Genomic DNA, 18,050 nt, shown 5'->3' with positions numbered 1-18,050 from the left:
GAGATTGTCAGACTGACAAAAACAAAGCAAAACAAAACAAGATCCTACTACCTGTCCACAGGTGACATATTGTAGATTCAAAGATACATAGATTAAAAATAAAAGGATGGAAAAACATATATTATGAAAACAGAAAGCATAAAAGGACTAGGGTAGTTATAATACTACCAGACAAAATTGTCTTTAAAACAAAAATTATTGCTAGAGAATAAAATTAGACACAAAATTATACAAAGGGTTGATTCATTATAAAGATATAGTAACTCCAAACATATATGCATCTAAAAACAGAACCACAAAATCCAGGCAGCAAAAAATTGACAATTGAACAGAGAATAGACAGTTAAACAATAACGAGCTAGAAACTCTAATAGCCCACTTTTAAGAATGAGTAAGACCACTAGAATAAAGATCAAATAGGATGTGTAAGAATGGAACAGCACCACTAACCAGCTAGCACTAACAGAGATTCTATAGAATACTTCATGCAACAACAGCAGAATACATATTTTTCTCCAGACACATGAAATATTCCTCAGAATAGACCATATGCTAGACCAAAAAAAAAAACTCAATGAATTTAAAGGATTGAAATCATACAAATAAAATCCTCTAGCCAAAATGGAAATAAATCTGAAATAACAAAAAAAAAACTGGGAAATTCACAAATACGTAGAAATTAACACACTCAAATAACCAGTGGGTCAAATATATCACAAGATAAGGTAGAAAATATTTTGAGATAAATGAAAAGGAAAGCACAACATAAGAGATGCAGCTAAAGCAAGTCATGGAGGTAAACTCATAGCTTTAAATGCTTACATGAAAAAAAAGAGAAAGTTTTAAAATCAATAACCTAACCTTCCACTTTATGCAACAGAGAGAAGAGCAAACCAAACCCAAAGCAAACAGCAGAAAGGCATAATAAAGATCAGAGTAGAAATCAATGAAATAGAAAATAGAAAAATTATAGAAAAATCAACAAACTAAAAGTTTGTTATTTGAAAAGATCAATTAATAAACTCTTAGCTAGAGTGACAATAAAAACAGAAAGACTCAAATTACTAAAATCAGGGATGATTTACAGAAATAAAAGGCTTATAGGGGAATACTATGAAGCACTTTATGCCAGCAAATGAGGTAACTTAGATGAAATGAACGCCTTACTAAAAAGACACAAACTACCCAAACTGACTCAAGTAGAAATAAAGCAGCTGAATAGGCTATTACAAGAATAATTTTAAGACTTCCTACAAAGAAAAGCCCAGGTCTAGATGGCTCCAATGATTAATTCTACCACATAGTTAAAGAATTATTAATCTAATTCCTTCATATACTCTTCCAAAAATAGAAGAAGAAAGAACCTTTTATTTATTTATTTTAGAAGTAGGGTATCACTATGTTGCCCATGCTGATCTCAAAGTCCTGGATTCAAGCGATCTTCCTGCCTCAGCCTCCTCAGCAGCTGGGACTACAGGTGCATGCCACTGAGTCAGGCTTTCAACTCTTTCTTTGAGGCATTTCCTTGATGCCAGAACCAGATGCAGTCATCACAAGAAAATAAAACTACAGACCAATATCTCTTATGATAGGTACACAAATTTCTCAACAAAATGCTAACGAACAGAATCCAACAATATATTGAAAGTATTATACACCATGGCCAAGTGAGATTTATCCCAGGAATGCAAGGTTGGACTAACATTCAAAAATCAATTAAGTTCATCTGTCATGGTTGCAGTGTAAAAAAATAAATATAAAACAAGCAAGCAAAAAACCACAAAAGTCAATTAAGAACAAAATCCACGTGATCATCTCAATAGGTGCAGAAAAAGCATTTGAAAGAAGTCAGGCGGAGTGCGGTGGCTCATGCCTCTAATCCCAGCACTTTGGGAGGCTGAGGTGGGTGGAGAGCCTGAGGTCAGGAGTTCGAGACCAGCCTGGCCAACATGGTGAAACCCCATCTCTACTAAAAGTACCCAAAAAAGTTAGCTGGGCATGGCAGTGGGTGCCTGTAATCCCAGCTACTTAGGTGGCTGAGGCGGGAGAATTGCTTGAACCTGAGAGGCGGAGGTTGCAGTGAGCCGAGATCGTACCACTGCACTGCAGCCTGGGTGACAGAGTGAGACCACATCTGAAAAAAGTAAAAGAAAGAAAGAAGTCAACACCCTTTCATGATAAAGTACCCAACAAACTAGATACAGAAGGGAACTTCCTCAACCTAGTAAGAGACAACTACAAAAACCCCACAGCTAATATCATACTTAATGGTAAAAGATTAAATGCTTTCTCCGTAAGATGTGGAACAAGACAAAGGTATCTCCTCTCACCACCTGTATTCAACATTGTACTGAAGGCTCCAGCCAGGAAAATTTGGCAGGAAAAGAAATAAAAGACATCCAGATTGGAAAAGAAGAATTAAAATGATCTCTATTTGCAAACATAATCCTGCATATAGAAAACTCTCAGGAATCCACTTAAAAAACTGTTAGAACTAACAATAGTTGCTGGATACAGGATCAATATATGGGGATTGATTTATTAATTTATTAATTGATGGCAAAACCCTGTCTCTGCTAAATATATACTAGCAATGAACAATTCAAACAATTGTTCATTGCTAGTGTATATATAAAACAATTCCATGTACAATATCATCAAAAGGAATAAAATACTTAAAAATAAAACAAGTGTGAGATTTGCACATTACAAAATGTTGAAAGAAATTAAAGGATATCTAAATAAATTCAAAGACATTTAATGTTCATAGATCAGAAGATTTAATATTAAGATGGCAATACTCCCCCAAATTATCTACAGTTAATGAAATTCCTATCAAAATCCTAATTGCCTTTTAATTTCTTTCAGAAATCAATAAACTGATCCTAAAATTCATATGAAAATTCAAGAGATCCAGAATTGCCATAACAGTCTTTATAAAGAACAAAGTTGGAAGACTCACACTTCCTGATTTCAAGGTTACAAAGTTACACAAAGAGCACTGGCTGTCTGTTGGTGTTGGCATAAGGATACACATAGAGGTCAATGGAATACAATTAAGGATCCAGAAATAAACCCTCGCATTTACAGTCAAGACAATTCAATGAGGAAAGAAGAGCCATTTCAATAAATGTTGCTGGGGATGACTGGATGCTTAGCTGCAAACTAATGAAGTTAAACACCACCTCACAGCACACAGAAAACTTAACTCAAAAGGGATCATAGGCTGGGCAAAGTGGCTCACACCTGCAATCCCAGCACTTTGGGAGGCTGAGGTGGGAGGATTATTTGATCCCAGGAGTTCGAGATCAATCTGGGCAACATAGCGAGACCCCATCTCAAAAAAAAAATGTATATATATACACATATATATACACACACACACACATATGTATATATGTGTATATATGTGTATATACGTATATAGACTATATATACGTCTATACGTGTATATAGACGTATGTATACGTCTATACGTGTGTGTATAGACGTATGTATACGTCTATACGTGTGTGTATAGACGTATGTATACGTCTATATACGTGTATATATATATATCCAGGTGTGATGGCACATGCCTGTGGTCCCACTTACTCAGGAAGCTGAGGTGGGAGCATTGTGTAAGCCTGGGAGTTCAAGGCTGTAGTGAGCCATGATCATACCACTGCACTCCAGCCTGGGTGACAGAGGAAGAAGAAGAAAGAAGAAAGAAGAAGGAGAAGGGGGGGTGGGGGAGGGGGGAGGCAAATGAAAGATAGAAAGAGCTGGGCATGGTGGCTCATGCCTGTAATCTCAGCACTTTAGGAGGCCAAGGTGAGCAGATCGCCTCAGGTCAGGAGTTCAAAACCAGCCTGGCCAACATGGTGAAACTCTGTCTCTACTAAATATACAAAAATCAGTTGGGCGCGGTGGCACACACCTGTAATCCCAGCTACTCAGGAGGCTGAGGCATGATAATTGCTTGAACCTGGGAGGCAGAGGCTGCAGTGAGATGAGATTGTGCCACTTCACTCCAGCCTGGGTGATAGAGCGAGACTCTGTCTCAAAAACAAACAAAAAGAAAGAAAGAAGGAAGGAAGGAGGGAAGGAAGGAAAAAAGGAAGGAAGGAAAAAAGGAAGGTAGGAAGGAAGGAAGGAAGGAGGGAAGGAAGGAGAAAAAAATCATAAATCTAAATGTAAGAGCTAAAACTGTAGAACTCTTAGAAGAAAACATGAATAAATCTTCATGATTTTGGATTAGGCAATATTTTCTGATATGCTGTAAATTCCACTTCATTATGGTACATAATCCTTTTTATATGTTTTTCTTTACTAAATACTCCTTGGGTTTTGGCAAACTTTTGATTAATTTCCAGAGTTCTGAAAAAGTTGGTTTTGACAATATTTGTCATTGCTTTATGGAGAAGTGGATTTTTGGGGCAGCATGACTCTACACAGTGGTGTAAGAGCTCCTTGGAGGCGACAGAGCTGTTCTGTATCCTGGTGGCAGTGGTGGTTCCAAGAATCTCCACACAGGATCCAGTGGCATAGAACTAGATGTGTTCACACACACACATGCAAGAACGAAGGTTTTAAAAAAGGCTGAAAACGGAATAAGGTCTGCAGTAAAGTTGTCTGCATTGTACTCTACAGTTAGATAAGATGTCACAATTGGGGAGGTTGAAGGGCAATGGGGACTCTGAGTACTACAGCTGCAGCTCCCTGCAGGTACCTAGTCATTTCAAAACAAAGACACTGAATGGTTGGACAAGCATACATGTTCGACAGGTTACAAGAGGAGCTATGAAGATTCACAAATTCTTGTGGTGGGGGGGACACACCCATGCATACTGAACAAACATGCATGTAACATACAGTGCATGTTCACTTTGGGGTCGAGACTTAACATTTAAATGTACTACAGTTAGGCTCTAGACATCAAAAGGTGAAGCAGGGACATGATGGTGTGGAAGTGCACAGCCTCTATAAACCGGCCAGAACCAGTTCGTAGTCGTGGTCTCTCATCAGGAGAAAGCTCCTGAAATCAGTGTCCCATCCAGTGAATGCTGCAGTCATGGCTGGTGGAGCAGGGGCCAGAGAGTCAGCCTCTGTGAGCTGGAGGAGCTGCAATTGTCTTAACGTTACTTAGCTCGAGGCCAATGCTTGTTTGGCTGCTGGAAAAAAAGAAAACCCTTGTAGCACAGCCAGAACACAGTTTATTCTTTAAGTGTAGGGTTGTGTGACTTAACTCCTTGCCTGGCATGGTCTTAGGTTTTTTTACAATTTGGCACCTTCTGCCACAAAAAGTTTGTTCTGTCAGTCTATGGCCTCTGTTTTAACAGACCACAGGGACAAATCAGTCTCCAAGGTCTTCATCTTGACAATGGCCACGTCATCTCCAGAGTCTTCCAGAGAGTTTGGTGCAAGCCACCTGCTTTTGTCTGTAATCTTTGAAGATATGGTGCAATCTCCCATGGTGTGATGTCTACCTGGATTCAGTAAAATTCGCCCAGCTGGACCTGCAGCAGATGCCACGTGTTGGGCGTCTTCCACATGGCCAGCAGTCACACGGCAAGAGAACTGCCTACACGGACCCCACACGGTGTTAGGACAGATGCCTTATGATCTCTATGTCTCGTGTGACCCTCTATCACCCAAACCAGCTTTAATCTCAGAATATGGGGTCTGGGAGAGTTATACAGCCTTCACATTAGAAGTGAATGGGATCCACAGAGCCTACTGCCAGAAACGGAAGACACCCTGCTGTCCAGGTGCACAGCTGCCCAGCAAGGCCCCACTCAGAGGCACGAAGCTCCTGTGGCATCTTAGATGCCTCCCAAGCTTCAAAGATGGACAGGCCTAGAGCATCACGCATGGCTCCACTGAAGCCAGAGCTCCCAGGACCCAGGTCCCTCTGAGGGATGGCCCAGGGAGAAAGCAACGCAGCCACATGGCCCTGGTCCCACCACAGTGATCACAGAGGTCCAAAAGGGGCATTTCTCTTCTCTTCGTGTCTTCCTGTTCCATCTGGTGAATATGTCATCCTCATTCCTTTGGATTTTGTTAGCGATTACAAGAATCCAGTTGTGTTGGGTCACAGAAATTGCTAAGGAATCTGGATCACGGTCACTTTCTGGATCTGTTGGGTGCTGTAGTCTGGCTCTTCCCCTTATGTCACTGGCCAGGTAACTAGACTCAAATATGTGGGTGAATTTACCGCCTCCCTTCTGCCTCCTGCTTTTTTTTTTTTTTTTTTTTTTTTGAGACAAGGTCTTGTTCTGTCACCCAGGCTGGAGTGCAGTGGTGTGATCACAGCTCACTGCATCCTCCCACTCCCAGGTTCAAGCCGTCCTCCCACCTCACCTCCCAAAGCAACGTGACTACAAGAATGGGACACTATACCCGGCCCACATTTACCCTTTTAATTGATTTGTTTTCTACTGCCTTTTTGCATCACATACTTTGAAATGCATACATTCTTTGGGTACAGTTTAATGACATTCTACAAATTTACTTAAACAGCTGTGTTTATCTCCCCAACAAAGACACAGAATGTTTGCATCTCCTTGGAAATTTCCTACAGTCATCTGTGATTTTGTGCCCACCGCTACCCTCACAGGGACATCTGCTTCTTTCTTGTGGGTGGGTGAGGAGGCTTCTGTGTAAACTTACCTGGGCAGGTGAGCATTCAGGAGCGAAGCGGCCCCAGTCCTGTAGCAGGGCCATTGCCCCACAGACCCTGCGGTTATCCAGGCCAGCTGGAGCTGCAGGTGGTCCCTGAGCCATCGCCGCACCCACCTTCCTCCTGTGCCCCCTCTCTCTCCAGGATCTCACAGCCCCCACCTGTGTGGAAGAGTGGAGTGGGGTCCGTGGTCCTGGGGCCCCCAGGCCACAGCAGCAACTCGGGCTTCCCGGGTCTTCCTGTCTGTGGACTGAGGATGCTAGAGAAGTGAGGCTGTGGTCCTGGCACCACCCCTGCTGTGTCTGGAGCCACCTGACCCATCCTGGGTGTCTGCTGGCCACTCACCACGTGCCACCTCATTTTCAGCTGGGCAGAAAGAAGCTTGTAAGGCCATCATAGACAGAGAAACTGAGGCAAAGGAGAAGCTGGTCCGAGCTGGGACAGCCTGAAGCCCGGATGCTCGACAGATCCAAGGGCGAATGAGGGCTGCAGCAGGCCAGGCCTCGAGGTGGGGTGAGAAGGTACATTCCCAACCCCAGGAGGTTGAAGTGGGGGCAGCTGCATGCTGGAGGGTTTCATGGTCCCTTTGGAGGAAGGATTATGGGAGGCGCTTGTGGGTCTCTCTTGGGATGTGGGATTTGCTACAGAGACATCCTGGGCTAGGCCCCCTGGTCACTGAGCACAACTCCAGACTTTTTGAGTTAGGTGCACCCAACACCTCCACCCAGCCCCTTACATAGAACATGCTTCGTCAGGTCTCCTACCACCAGCCCATACCACCAGCCACCCCTGGGGTCATCCAAGCACTCCTCAGGGACCCACCTCCTCCTGCTCTGCAGCCCATAGAGCTCCCCCTTGACAGATGAGGCTGGAGAGGGCTGTGTCCAGGAGGGGACTGGACTGTGGGTGGGGCCGGCAGTAGCCCCAAGGAGACTTTGGGCAGCTGCTGTGAGTAACCAGCCTACCATGCACCATGCAGGGCACATCGCAGGTACATGGCAGGGGGTTCCAGAGAGGGCCTGGGGTTGCAGGGAGTTTCAGAGCAGGCCTGGGGGTGCAGGGAGTTCTAGAGAGGGCCCTGGGGGGGTGCAGGGAGTTCCAGAGCAGGCCTGGGGGCGCAGGGAGTTCCAGAGCGGGCCTGGGGGCGCAGGGAGTTCCAGAGCGGGCCTGGGGGCGCAGGGAGTTCCAGAGCGGGCCTGGGGGCGCAGGGAGTTCCAGAGAGGGCCTGGGGGCGCAGGGAGTTCTAGATCAGGCCCTGTGGGTGACAGTGGCTTCTGTTTGGAAGGACTTTGAGAGAGGAATGGGGATGTTGAGGGGTTTGTCCACCCAACTCTGCAGCCCTGTGGCAACTGTGCCCTGTATGTGAGACCACTGATAAGCCTCTGCATTGGGTGGGTAGATGGTGTGTGGATAGGATGTGCGGGGCTTTGGTATTTGACCTCTAGGCCAGAACATCTGTCCCTGCACCATGCAGGCTCCGAGAGCCCAGAATGTCTTACCAGTCACTGGCCTCCCTCAGGACGGGCTAGAAGCTCTGAAGGCCACACACAGTGCCCACAGTCCAAATCCCAGCGGAGCTGAGTCCCTGTGTCCAGCTGAGCTACAACCCCTGGGGAGCAGCTCTGCTCCTACACCTGGGGCCCTGCTGAGGCACTGGAGCACATGTTCCTGTGTGCAAGGAGCTCCCAGAGTGTCCCCAGGTCCCAGGCCACTGTGCACCCCCCCTCAGACCAGAGCCCCAGGTCTGCTCTGCACCAGAGGTCAGGAAGGGGTAGGGGAGCTCCTGAGGAAGGAGGGGGTGGGGGGAGTTCCCGAGGGAAGGAAGGGGTTGGGGGAGCTCCCGTGGGAAGGAAGAGGTTGGGGGAGCTCCCGTGGGAATGAGGGGGTGGTGGAGGTAGCTCCCGAGGGAAGGAGGAGGTTGGGGGAGCTCCCGTGGGAAGGAGGGAGTGGGGGGAGCTCCCGTGGGAAGGAGGGGGTGGGGGGAGCTCCCGTGGGAAGGAGGGGGTGGGGGGAGCTCCCGTGGGAAGGAGGGAGTGGGGGGAGCTCCCGTGGGAAGGAGGGGGTGGGGGGAGCTCCCGCGGGAAGGAGGGAGTGGGGGGAGCTCCCGTGGGAAGGAGGGGGTGGGGGAGCTCCTGATGGAAGGAGGGGGTGGGGGGAGCTCCTGTGGGAAGGAGTGGGTGGTGGAGGGAGCTCCTGAGGGAAGCAGGGGATTGGGGGAGCTCCTGTGGGAAGGAGGGGGCGGTGGAGGGAGCTCCTGAGGGAAGCAGGGGATTGGGGGGGCTCCTCTGGGAAGGAGGGGTTGGGGGCACCTCCTGAGGGAAGGGGGAGTTCAGGAGGTTGTGGGAAGACACCTGCCGTGGCCCTGGCAAGGCTGTGGTGCCTTTGCTGCCCGCTGGGCTTGGAAGGCAGCGAGAAGGGACCTGCCCTGGGGCCCAGCCCCGCCTGTGTGTTGCTGCTCCTCCCCACAGCTGGGCCTGTCCCAAGGTGTCTTCCTCCAACTCTCTTTGCCCCTCACAGGAGAACAGCAGTGTGAGGCCTGGTGCGGGGCTGCTGGGTGGCCTGGAGGATCCCTGCCTAGAGAAGCCCCTGGGGTCTGGAGCGCAGGTGTCTGAGCACACTGCTTCCTTTGGAGCTGGGCCCTGCAGCCCCTGCCCCAGTGCCTGACCTTCCCAGCTACCCTCTGTGTCCTGCCAAGGACCCTCCTGCCACGGCCACACCACCCCTCAGCCCTGAGCCAGCCACAGTGCCCCTCTCACCCTCTGTGATCCCCCACTCCAGGGCCCAGCCTCTGTGTAAGTCTCAGCCAAAGTGGAACTGATCTCTGTCTCCTCCCCAGCACCCAGTGGGCCCACCCACCTCGGCTCCCCGACTGAAGGCCAGCCTGACTTCCAGCTCCTACAGAGCCGTGGCCGCCCACGGCATTGGTCCTGTGCCCAAGCTGGTGTGGTGGAATTTGGCCCAGCAGCCCAGACATGGCTAGATCCTCCCTCTGCAATGGCTGGGGTGCCGGGGGGCTCCCAGTATGAAATTCCCTTCGCCACAGCTGTGGTGTTCCTGGGACGGCCCTCTGCAGCTGGCCTGAGGAGCATCCCAGTGAGTGATGCCCCTGCCTCCCGCTGCCAAGAGGCACAGAACCAGGTCTGATGGCACTGGGTGCTGGGGAAGCTGGGGGCCTATGGAGGCAGCCAGCGTCTCTCAGGGCAGGGCCCCGTGTGGCTGGACAGGGGTATGCTGCAGCTCCGCACCCCAGGCCTCAGTTTCTCCCACCGTAAGAGCTTCCTGGGGATTTCCTAGGAGCTAGGAGGGAGTGCATGGCCCTGCTCTCCCCGCAGGCACATCCCCCACTGCTGCAGCCAGCACAGCTGGTCCTGATTAGAGTCGGGCCCAGCTCCCCTCCTGAAATGAGCAAGTCAGGCAGGGGAGGAAACCCGATCCCAGTCCCTCATCCCACATTCCAGCCCAGCAGCCGCAGGCAGCATGGCTCCTGACTCCTCTTGGCCCCAGAGGGCTGGGGGGGCTCCTGGGAAGTGCGGCTGGGATGTGGCTTCCAGCAGGAGACCTGTTTGGAAAGAGGTCTCCTCCCATGGCCTGGCTTCCCAGGGATGCTGGCTTTTGGCTCAGGCCTCCTCGGAAGGCATGAGGGCTGCCTGTCTTCCTCCCAGGGCCAAGCACTGGCTGATCCCAGCAGGCTCCGAGCTCTGGGGCATTTGAGAAGATAGCCCCTCAGGCCACCTCCCATCCCCTAGCACCACAGGGCCTGCCCAGCAAAATGGAAGGGCAGAAACCCCCAGGACCCTGGGGCAGCCCAGCCCTGACTTGTGCAGCCCCACCTTTCCTTCCCAGTCCCTCTTCCATGCAGCTGGCTGGAGGCTAGGCTGCCCTGGCCCAGCATCGGGAGAGCAGTGGGTGGCACACTCGGTCACTTGTGCAGGAGGTTGTGCTGGAGTGACCAGGACTTCCCAGGACCCTTTGAGGAGCCCAGGCCCTGATTCCCAGCCTCCTTGGAAGAGGATCCTGCTGGTGTGGGATCTACCCCTGGGAGGTTTATGGGACCCTGCACCCCCGTGAGCACAGGCCCCTGGGGCAGCGAGATGGCCCCACGCAGGGGGATCACCCACATCAGGCTGTGCCTCTGTCTCCAGCAGAGCGTTTGCCATGGGTTGGGGTGAGCTGTGCCTGCCAGAGATGCCACAGAGAGAGGCCCTTGACCCCCGCGAGGCCTGGCACAGCCCTGAGGTGGAGGGCTTCAGCCCCCAGACCCATGCTCTGGAGCAGAGGCCCCTGGAGCACCTGTGATTGGCTAAGGCCCTGGCTGAGGAGCCTGTGGTCAACCCCTGGGGCCTGTGTGTCCCTGAGTTGTCCCCAGCTGGGGCAGCAACCCAGGATCCCCTCCCCAGGCTAGGTTTCTGTGGCCTGAGGTTGGCTGGGCAGCTTGAAGGCTCCAGGCTGCCCCAAACACAGCCAGCAGACACCCAGCCTCAGCTGCGGGGTCTATGTGGCTCTCCGCATTCACAGTGGGAGAGGTCGAGGACACAGCCCTGGGAGTCTCCGGAGCCCCCGCTCAGACCCTCGGCCCTGCCCCTCCACCGGATGCTGGACACTCATGCACAAGGACCTGAGCAGCAGCAGCTCCCTCTGCTGGGCCGCTGAGATCCCCACTGTACAGATGGGGAAATGGAGGCCTGTGGAGGGAGAGACATGCCAAACTGCACATGGTGACACAGCCTGGACAGACCTCTGGGCCATGAAGCCTTCCTCTGTCCTGACACAGGGAGGAGATTGGACACAGTGTGTGTTGGGGGGTTTCCAAATGCGAACCCTGCCCTTCCTCAAAGTACCCGCTGTGATCCCCACATCACATTTGGCCCCGAGAGGACAGCCGCTGACGGCCCAGACACTGAAGATTACAAAGCATGGAGATCTGGGGCATTGCAGCCTGGATGCAGGGTAGGCACCACAGGACCTCTGAGGCCTCTGGAGGGAGCCTGCTGGGGCCAGGGCCTCTCCTGGACTGCTCACAAATGAGATCCCAGGGCCCCTGCAGGGGGGTTCTGTGCTTCACCTGAGGAAGCAGCCTGACCTTCTGGTAACTCCATATTTACTTTCTGAGATGTTCTGTGCATCACGGTGCTCCGTGCACATGCTGTGTGTGTGTGTTTCCCCGTGAGTCTGTGTGTGCATCCCATGTGCCTGAGACGGTCTCAGCATCTGCCTGCTGCTGTGCGTCTGTCTCTACGTGTTTGTGGATTTCAAACTTACTTTTGGCAATGAATCAAATGAAATCAGTATTTTGAATTATGCATTTTTATGTACGTCAAGCAGAATACCTCTAAAGGCAGTGAGGATAACAAGACTGTTTTGATACACACAAAAATGCAAAATCTGGGACTCTGAATGGCCGTGTGGTCTCAGCTACAACATATTGTGTTTTGTCCAATAAATTCAATGGCTTTTTAAAAAGCTTGACTTGCAACAGCAAAGCACATTTTAATTAAACTGACCCAGAAGAGAAGGCAAACATTTGCTGCAAAGCTCAATCGTAGCTGCGTGTGTTTGTAATTATAAATAATACAAGTCAGCAAGATGCATCCAAAACTTACAAGAACCTTAAAACATCCCTAATACGTGAAGACATTTAGTTCAAACATAGGGTTAGGGTCCTGGTCAGGGTCGGGGTCGGGGGGTCAGGGTCAAGGTTAGGGCTAGCATTAGGATCAGAATTAGGTTAAGGACTAGAGTCAGTGTCATAGCTAGGTTCAGGGTTAGGGTTAGGATCAAGGTCATAAGGTCAGGGTTAGGGTTGGGGCCGTAGTTAGGGTTATGGTCAGAGTCAGCATTAGGGTATCAGTATCATAGGGTCAGGTTCTGGGTTAGGGTTAGAGCCTGGGTTAGAGTTAGGGTCAAGTTCATGGTCAGTGTTAGTGTTAGGATTAGGTTTAGGGCTAGACTTAGGGTCAGGGTCTTGGTCACAGTGTCACAGTGAGAGTCAGCGATACAGTGAGGGTTAGGGTCAGGGTTCATGTCAGGATCACTGGTAGGGTCAGTATTAAAGTCAGGGTTAGGTTCAGGGTTAGTGTCAGGGTTATTGGTAGGGTCAGTGTTAGGTAGAGGATCAGGGTTAGTGTTAGGGTCACAGGATGAGTGTTATGGAGCTCCTAGACACCGGGGCAGGTTATGAAGAGCACTGGGCTGAGGTGTTCTGCATCTCCTGCAAATCCCATTGCAGCCGTAGGTATCTGGGACCCCACCCAGCCAGCATGCCTTGGCAGAAGACCCTGCCTTGACCTCAGAGAGGCCCTCTGAGAACAGCTCTTTGTAGAAAGCAGTGCCTGGATTAAGCCTGCTTCTCCCAGGAAGCATCACCTATCTAGGTTCATGCTGTGAGGCACAGAAACACAGATCTATCCATCCTTGGCTTCGGCCCCAGGCATCTCAGAGGCCAGAGCCGTGCTCCACGGCCACCTGTCTACCCAGTTTCATTGTCTGCCTTCTCTTCCAAACAGTGAGCACTCCCTGATTTCTATTCAATGTTGGTAGACCTGTTCTATCTCAAGCGTAAGAATACATGCCTTGGCTGGGCACGGTGGCTCATGTCTGTAATCCCACCACTCTGGGAGGCCGAGGTGGCCTGAGATCAGGAGTTCAAGACGAGCCTAGCCAACATGGTGAAACCCAGTCTGTACTAAAAATACAAAAATTAGCCATGTGTGGTGGCGGGTGTCTGTAATCCCAGCTACTTGGGAGGCTGAGGCAGGAAAATCACTTGAACCTGGGAGGTGGAGGTTGCAGTGAGCCGAGATCGTGTCATTGCACTCCAGCCTGGGCGACAGAGATTCCCTCTCAAAAACAAACAAACAAACAAACAAACAAACAAACACATGCCTTGGGTAAAGGGATTGGCCCATCAATTACGGTAGACCCTCATTATTCCATGATTCCTTATTTGTGGCTTTATTTTTCTCCTCCTCTGTTTGATTTTCTTAAACTTTTAAAAACTTCTTTGGCCTCTTTCAGGGAAGACCTGGAAAGGCAAAAATTGAGTTAAGGACAGCTTCCTTGGGCAGGGATGGTTTTGCCCAGTGGGGCTACTCAGGGGTCGACCACTCGAGGTGCTGAGTGGGGTCAAGCCATCTGGTTTGGTTTCTACGAGGGCACCTTGCTGCAGTGCTCCTAGAGCGGAAGAACTTTGTGGGGCCTGCTGGGCAGGTGGCCTCAGGCAGCCTGAACTCCCTTAGAGGGTCTCCACTTCCTGTCTATCACAAGATCAGGCTTAAACCAAGGGCCTCTGCTTCTCATCAGCTGGGTTCCTAATCCACCTGGCTCTGGGATCGGTGCTCTGTGTAGGCATTGGCTGCTCAGGAAGGAGGTAAGCTGGGCTTTGAAAAAAATGAGAGCCACAGTGGGGTGCAACCCTGGCCAGAGCCTCCTGTGGCAGCCACAGAAAACACCATGCGCTTCACAGGGATGTTCTGACCCACGAGGCATGGCGGACCCGGATGGTGCCTCCACACAGGGCCTGTCCAGCAGTCCGCAGTGAGGCCACTGAGGGTCTCCTGCCCCTAAGAGGGGAGCCAGGGGAAGCGGGGGCCCAGCCTGTGAGAGCTATGGCCACCAGGTGGCCAGCCTGGGCCTGGAGCCAGCCGCTGACATCGTCATCCCTCCCAGCCCTCAGCTGCTCAAGGAGGCACCCAGGCCTGGCCAGGGCCATGCCCAGAGCCCAACCCAAAGTCCTGGCATGGGGTCTGAAGGGCAGCGGCCAGGAACTGACCAGCTCATGCCCACCTGGACAAGCAGCAGACAGCCTGGAGGGGCCAGGGCTCAGGGCTGTGGCTGCAGGAGCCAGCACCTGAGATCAGGCAGGTGTGGGTGTGAAGCCCATTTCTCTGCATCTGCTGGGGCCTGAAGACGGGCATTGGGTGTCAGAGTCTTCTCGATGAATTAGGGAGAGTGCCCAGACCCCTGATCAGGAGGAGCAGGAGGACAGAAGACCGGGCCTCAGACATGTAGCACCCCCAGAAGGCTGCAGGAGGGCAAAGGGCAACTGGGGCGGGTAGGCCTGCAGGGTCTGGGAGGCAGGAGGGGAGTCTGAGCAGGGTCCACTCCCTGGCTCGTTTGAGGAGCGCCAGGGGAAGGTGCCCTGAAGTCACTGGGGTGGTGAGCTGTGAGCTGATTCTCTGTCGACCACGTGGATCCCAGATGCACCCAGGGCTCCTTCCTGGTCAGGTTTGGGAAGCTCGGTCCTGGTTTGCTCAGGGCTGTCTGGTTCAGCACTGAAGCCCCACAAGCAGCGAAATCCCTCCCGCCATGGGAAGACGCCGGTGTTTGGGGAGGAATGTGCCAGACTGGAAGAAATGTGAAAAATCCAGAATGGTCCCCAAATGGGGGCTTGAAAGCAACAGAGTTCTTAGTGTCCGGTGGATACGGCCCCGCCCCCACTAGCACAGACAAGCAAACCCGAGCGCACACACACCACGCAGTGCACACACACCCGAGCACACACGACTCACCTTCCCTAGGCAGGGTCCCTCCATTCCCTCAGGGATGCCCCACCTGCCCCAAGCCACCTTTGGAGCGGCGGGGAGGACGCACGCTCTGGTAGAGCTCCCGGGCGAACTCCTGCAAAGCCCTAGGTCCCGGGCGCTGGGCAGGCTGCGGAAGACTAGCCGGCCCGGGACTCCGAGGCGGGGGCGAAGGCCGTGGGTCCCTTGGTCTTTCCTCCCCCACCCTGACACTCCAAGGCAACGCAGCATCCCTTCCGCTCCTCCGCCGCCCCGGCTCCTGCCCTCCACTCGCGCCCTCGCGGGGCTCCGGCGGCCGGAGGGGGCTCCTGCGCTACCTGGAGAAGCCCGTATCTCCCCTCCTCTGCCTTCTCCGCTGGACGCCCTGCTCCCACCCCCGGGCCCGGGCCCGGGCTGGACACTCCTTCCGCGCCGATCGCCCAGCCCAGATCCCAACGCGGGTGTCTACAGACCCCAGTCCCAGGCCGACCACTTCGCCCGGCCACGCCCTCCGTCCCCACCCCACGCCTTCTGCGCCTACCCACGGCCCGCCCACTTCGTCCCAGCCCCGCTATCACGCCCGCACCTAGGACCCAACCATCGCTTCCCACGCCCTCGGCCCGCCCCTACCCAACCAGGACCCCGCCCATACCCACCCAGGACCCCGCCCACCCTGCCACCCATACCATGGCCCCGCCCTTCTCCCCACCCACTCCCTCCCCTCCCACCCCACGCCTTCTGCGTCCACCCAGGGTCCGCCCCTGTGTCGTGCTCACCCCTAGGCCGTGCCCTGCGCATACCCCAGCTCACGCTCACCGTCACGGCCCACCCAGGCCGGGCCCTAACCCCGCCCCCCGCCCGGCCACACCCACATCCCCTCCCTCGCCCGCCGCGACCTGTTAGTTCTGCCCTGGCTGGTCCCGGCGCCGGCACCTGCGGCGCACACTCCTCCCGAGCGAGCTCAGGAACTAGCCGGGAAGCGCCTCCCCAGCGCGCGTCTGGAACCTAGTCCACGCAGCGTAGCCCTCGGGGCTGTTGTACCAACAGGCCCGGTCGCTACCGGTCTCCAAAAGTAAACTCTGGAGGGATCGCTTCCAAATCTAGGCCAAGACCTTGGTTTTGGAAGCGTCTCCTTTGAAATCACGGAAAGTCTATGCCGACAGGCTTTCTTCTGAAAATGCTGAACCATTGGTTCACTGGGGCTGCGCGCTCGCCGGGACGGCCGCTGAGCGTGTGCTTTCGGTGAAGCCCGGCTCTGCCGCGGACACTCCGGGCCTTGGATCGGAATCCGGCGGCCTCAGGACCGTGCTTCTGCTGGGCTCGTCCTGCCTGTCGCGGCCCGGCCCTGCAGGGCCCCCCTCCTCCCTCCTCCCTCCTGCACTCGGATTCCTTCCCACTCATGGTGGAAAATGGAAAGAAAGCAAAGGAGACCGGTATCGTGGATGCCAGACAGTGAATCGCTCCGGCCACACCGAGACCCCTACCTTCTCCGGCTCCCAGAGACCCTACGGAGGTCGGGCACCCTGGCTTTTCTGGGGACACGCCGGTGTCAGCGTCTGTCTGTGCCTATTAACAGCGCCCACCTCTCCGCAGCTGCAAAGGTGCAGTGTCTTGCTCTGTCTACTGCATTTCAGTCAGAGGCACCGCGGCCTGCCAGGCTGGCCCTGCCCCTCACCCTGGTTCCCTCAGACTAGCTGTGCCCTGTGCCCTCCTGAGACACCACACACACCCACCTCTGGCCCTGGGCCCCTGCTCGGAGTCACAGTGGACGCTCCCGGTTCTCCCCACCAGCGGCCTTGCCTCTTCCTGATACCACCGGGGACCACGTTCTCCCTCCTCTGCAGGGAGGCCGGTGTGTCCGTTCCTTCCTCCCGGGACTCCGAGTCGCCTCGGTCCAAGGCGGCCTTGCCTCCTTTCCAGGGGGTGAGTGTGGCACGATCTCAGGGCCGCGCTCTGGAGTCTCCCAGAGTGGTTGGTGCGGGAGGGTGGCCTTGGCCCCGAGCCTCTGGCCATGCAGCATGCACAACCGACCCAACTACCCCAGCGCCAGAGGGCCGGGGAACCCTGAGTGTGCGGAGCAGGCGGCTGAAGGCCGGGCCCCTGGTACCGCCGCCTCTCCCCGCGGTCTCCTCCCTGGGACTGAGGTGCCCATTAAGCGTTCCGTATTCGTGACGAGTGGGCAAACTATGACGTCCCCTCTCGGGCTGGCCGGTGCCCCGTGTACTGGACAGGACTCCTGACCTCACTGCTGTAAATACTCCACCGATAGAAACCACTGAATTAAAACATGTGGGGCAAATTCTAGCCTCTCCATGGCGGAGGCTTGTATCCATCCAGCTGGCCTTTTTCACAGCAAGTCAACAGAGCAGAAGAAGCCCTCCTTTTCCTGGGGCTTGCAGTTGCTGTGGACCTCCACACCTCCCTAGCCCATCCTGGCTTTCCGGGCTGGCTGCCACCCTGCAGCCGCCATGCCCGGGAACTTGTAGCAGCCAGAAGTGCCTATGACAGGTGCCACGCCCTTCTCAGCAGCAGGGTCTCTCCACAGTGCGCTGCGTGCCTTCCACCTGCCTCAAAGACACCAAGGGAGGGGAAGGGAGGAGATGTCTCCCAGGCTTACCACCTCTGTGGGACTTCTGAACACGAGTGACCTTCAGGAGGGGTATCAGTACATCTCCATCAGCCCCTGAGCTGAGGGAGGAGGGCAGCAGTGGCGGGTGGTGACGTGCTGTGAGTGGGAGAAGAAATTGCAGAGAGGTGGCAATGCCCACTCACTGGGACCTGCGTGTGGGATTGGGGTGAGGTTCCCAGTGGGTGGGACAGTGTGTCTTCAGAACTGTGCGTGGGGTGTGTGGACATCCCCACGTTATTGATTCAGAGACAGACATTCAGAG

The 18,050-nt window shown here is 53.4% G+C and overlaps 1 long non-coding RNA gene across 1 annotated transcript; it reads right to left on the bottom strand.

The window, feature by feature from the left end:
* Window positions 1-11,949: 11,949 nt before the first annotated feature.
* Window positions 11,950-15,688, bottom strand: LOC134732002 (uncharacterized). The gene is made up of 3 exons (XR_010114803.1): window positions 15,169-15,688; window positions 14,444-15,003; window positions 11,950-13,682 (listed from the first exon to the last, which is right to left on the bottom strand). It is a non-coding gene; the product is annotated as an uncharacterized lncRNA (long non-coding RNA).
* Window positions 15,689-18,050: the final 2,362 nt, after the last annotated feature.

This window comes from Symphalangus syndactylus, chromosome 19 (genome assembly GCF_028878055.3).
Source record: "Symphalangus syndactylus isolate Jambi chromosome 19, NHGRI_mSymSyn1-v2.1_pri, whole genome shotgun sequence".
In the NCBI taxonomy this organism is placed as follows: Eukaryota; Metazoa; Chordata; class Mammalia; order Primates; family Hylobatidae; genus Symphalangus; species Symphalangus syndactylus.
Note: the sequence above shows the minus strand (reverse complement) of the source record. Positions and strands in the feature narration are given on the sequence as shown.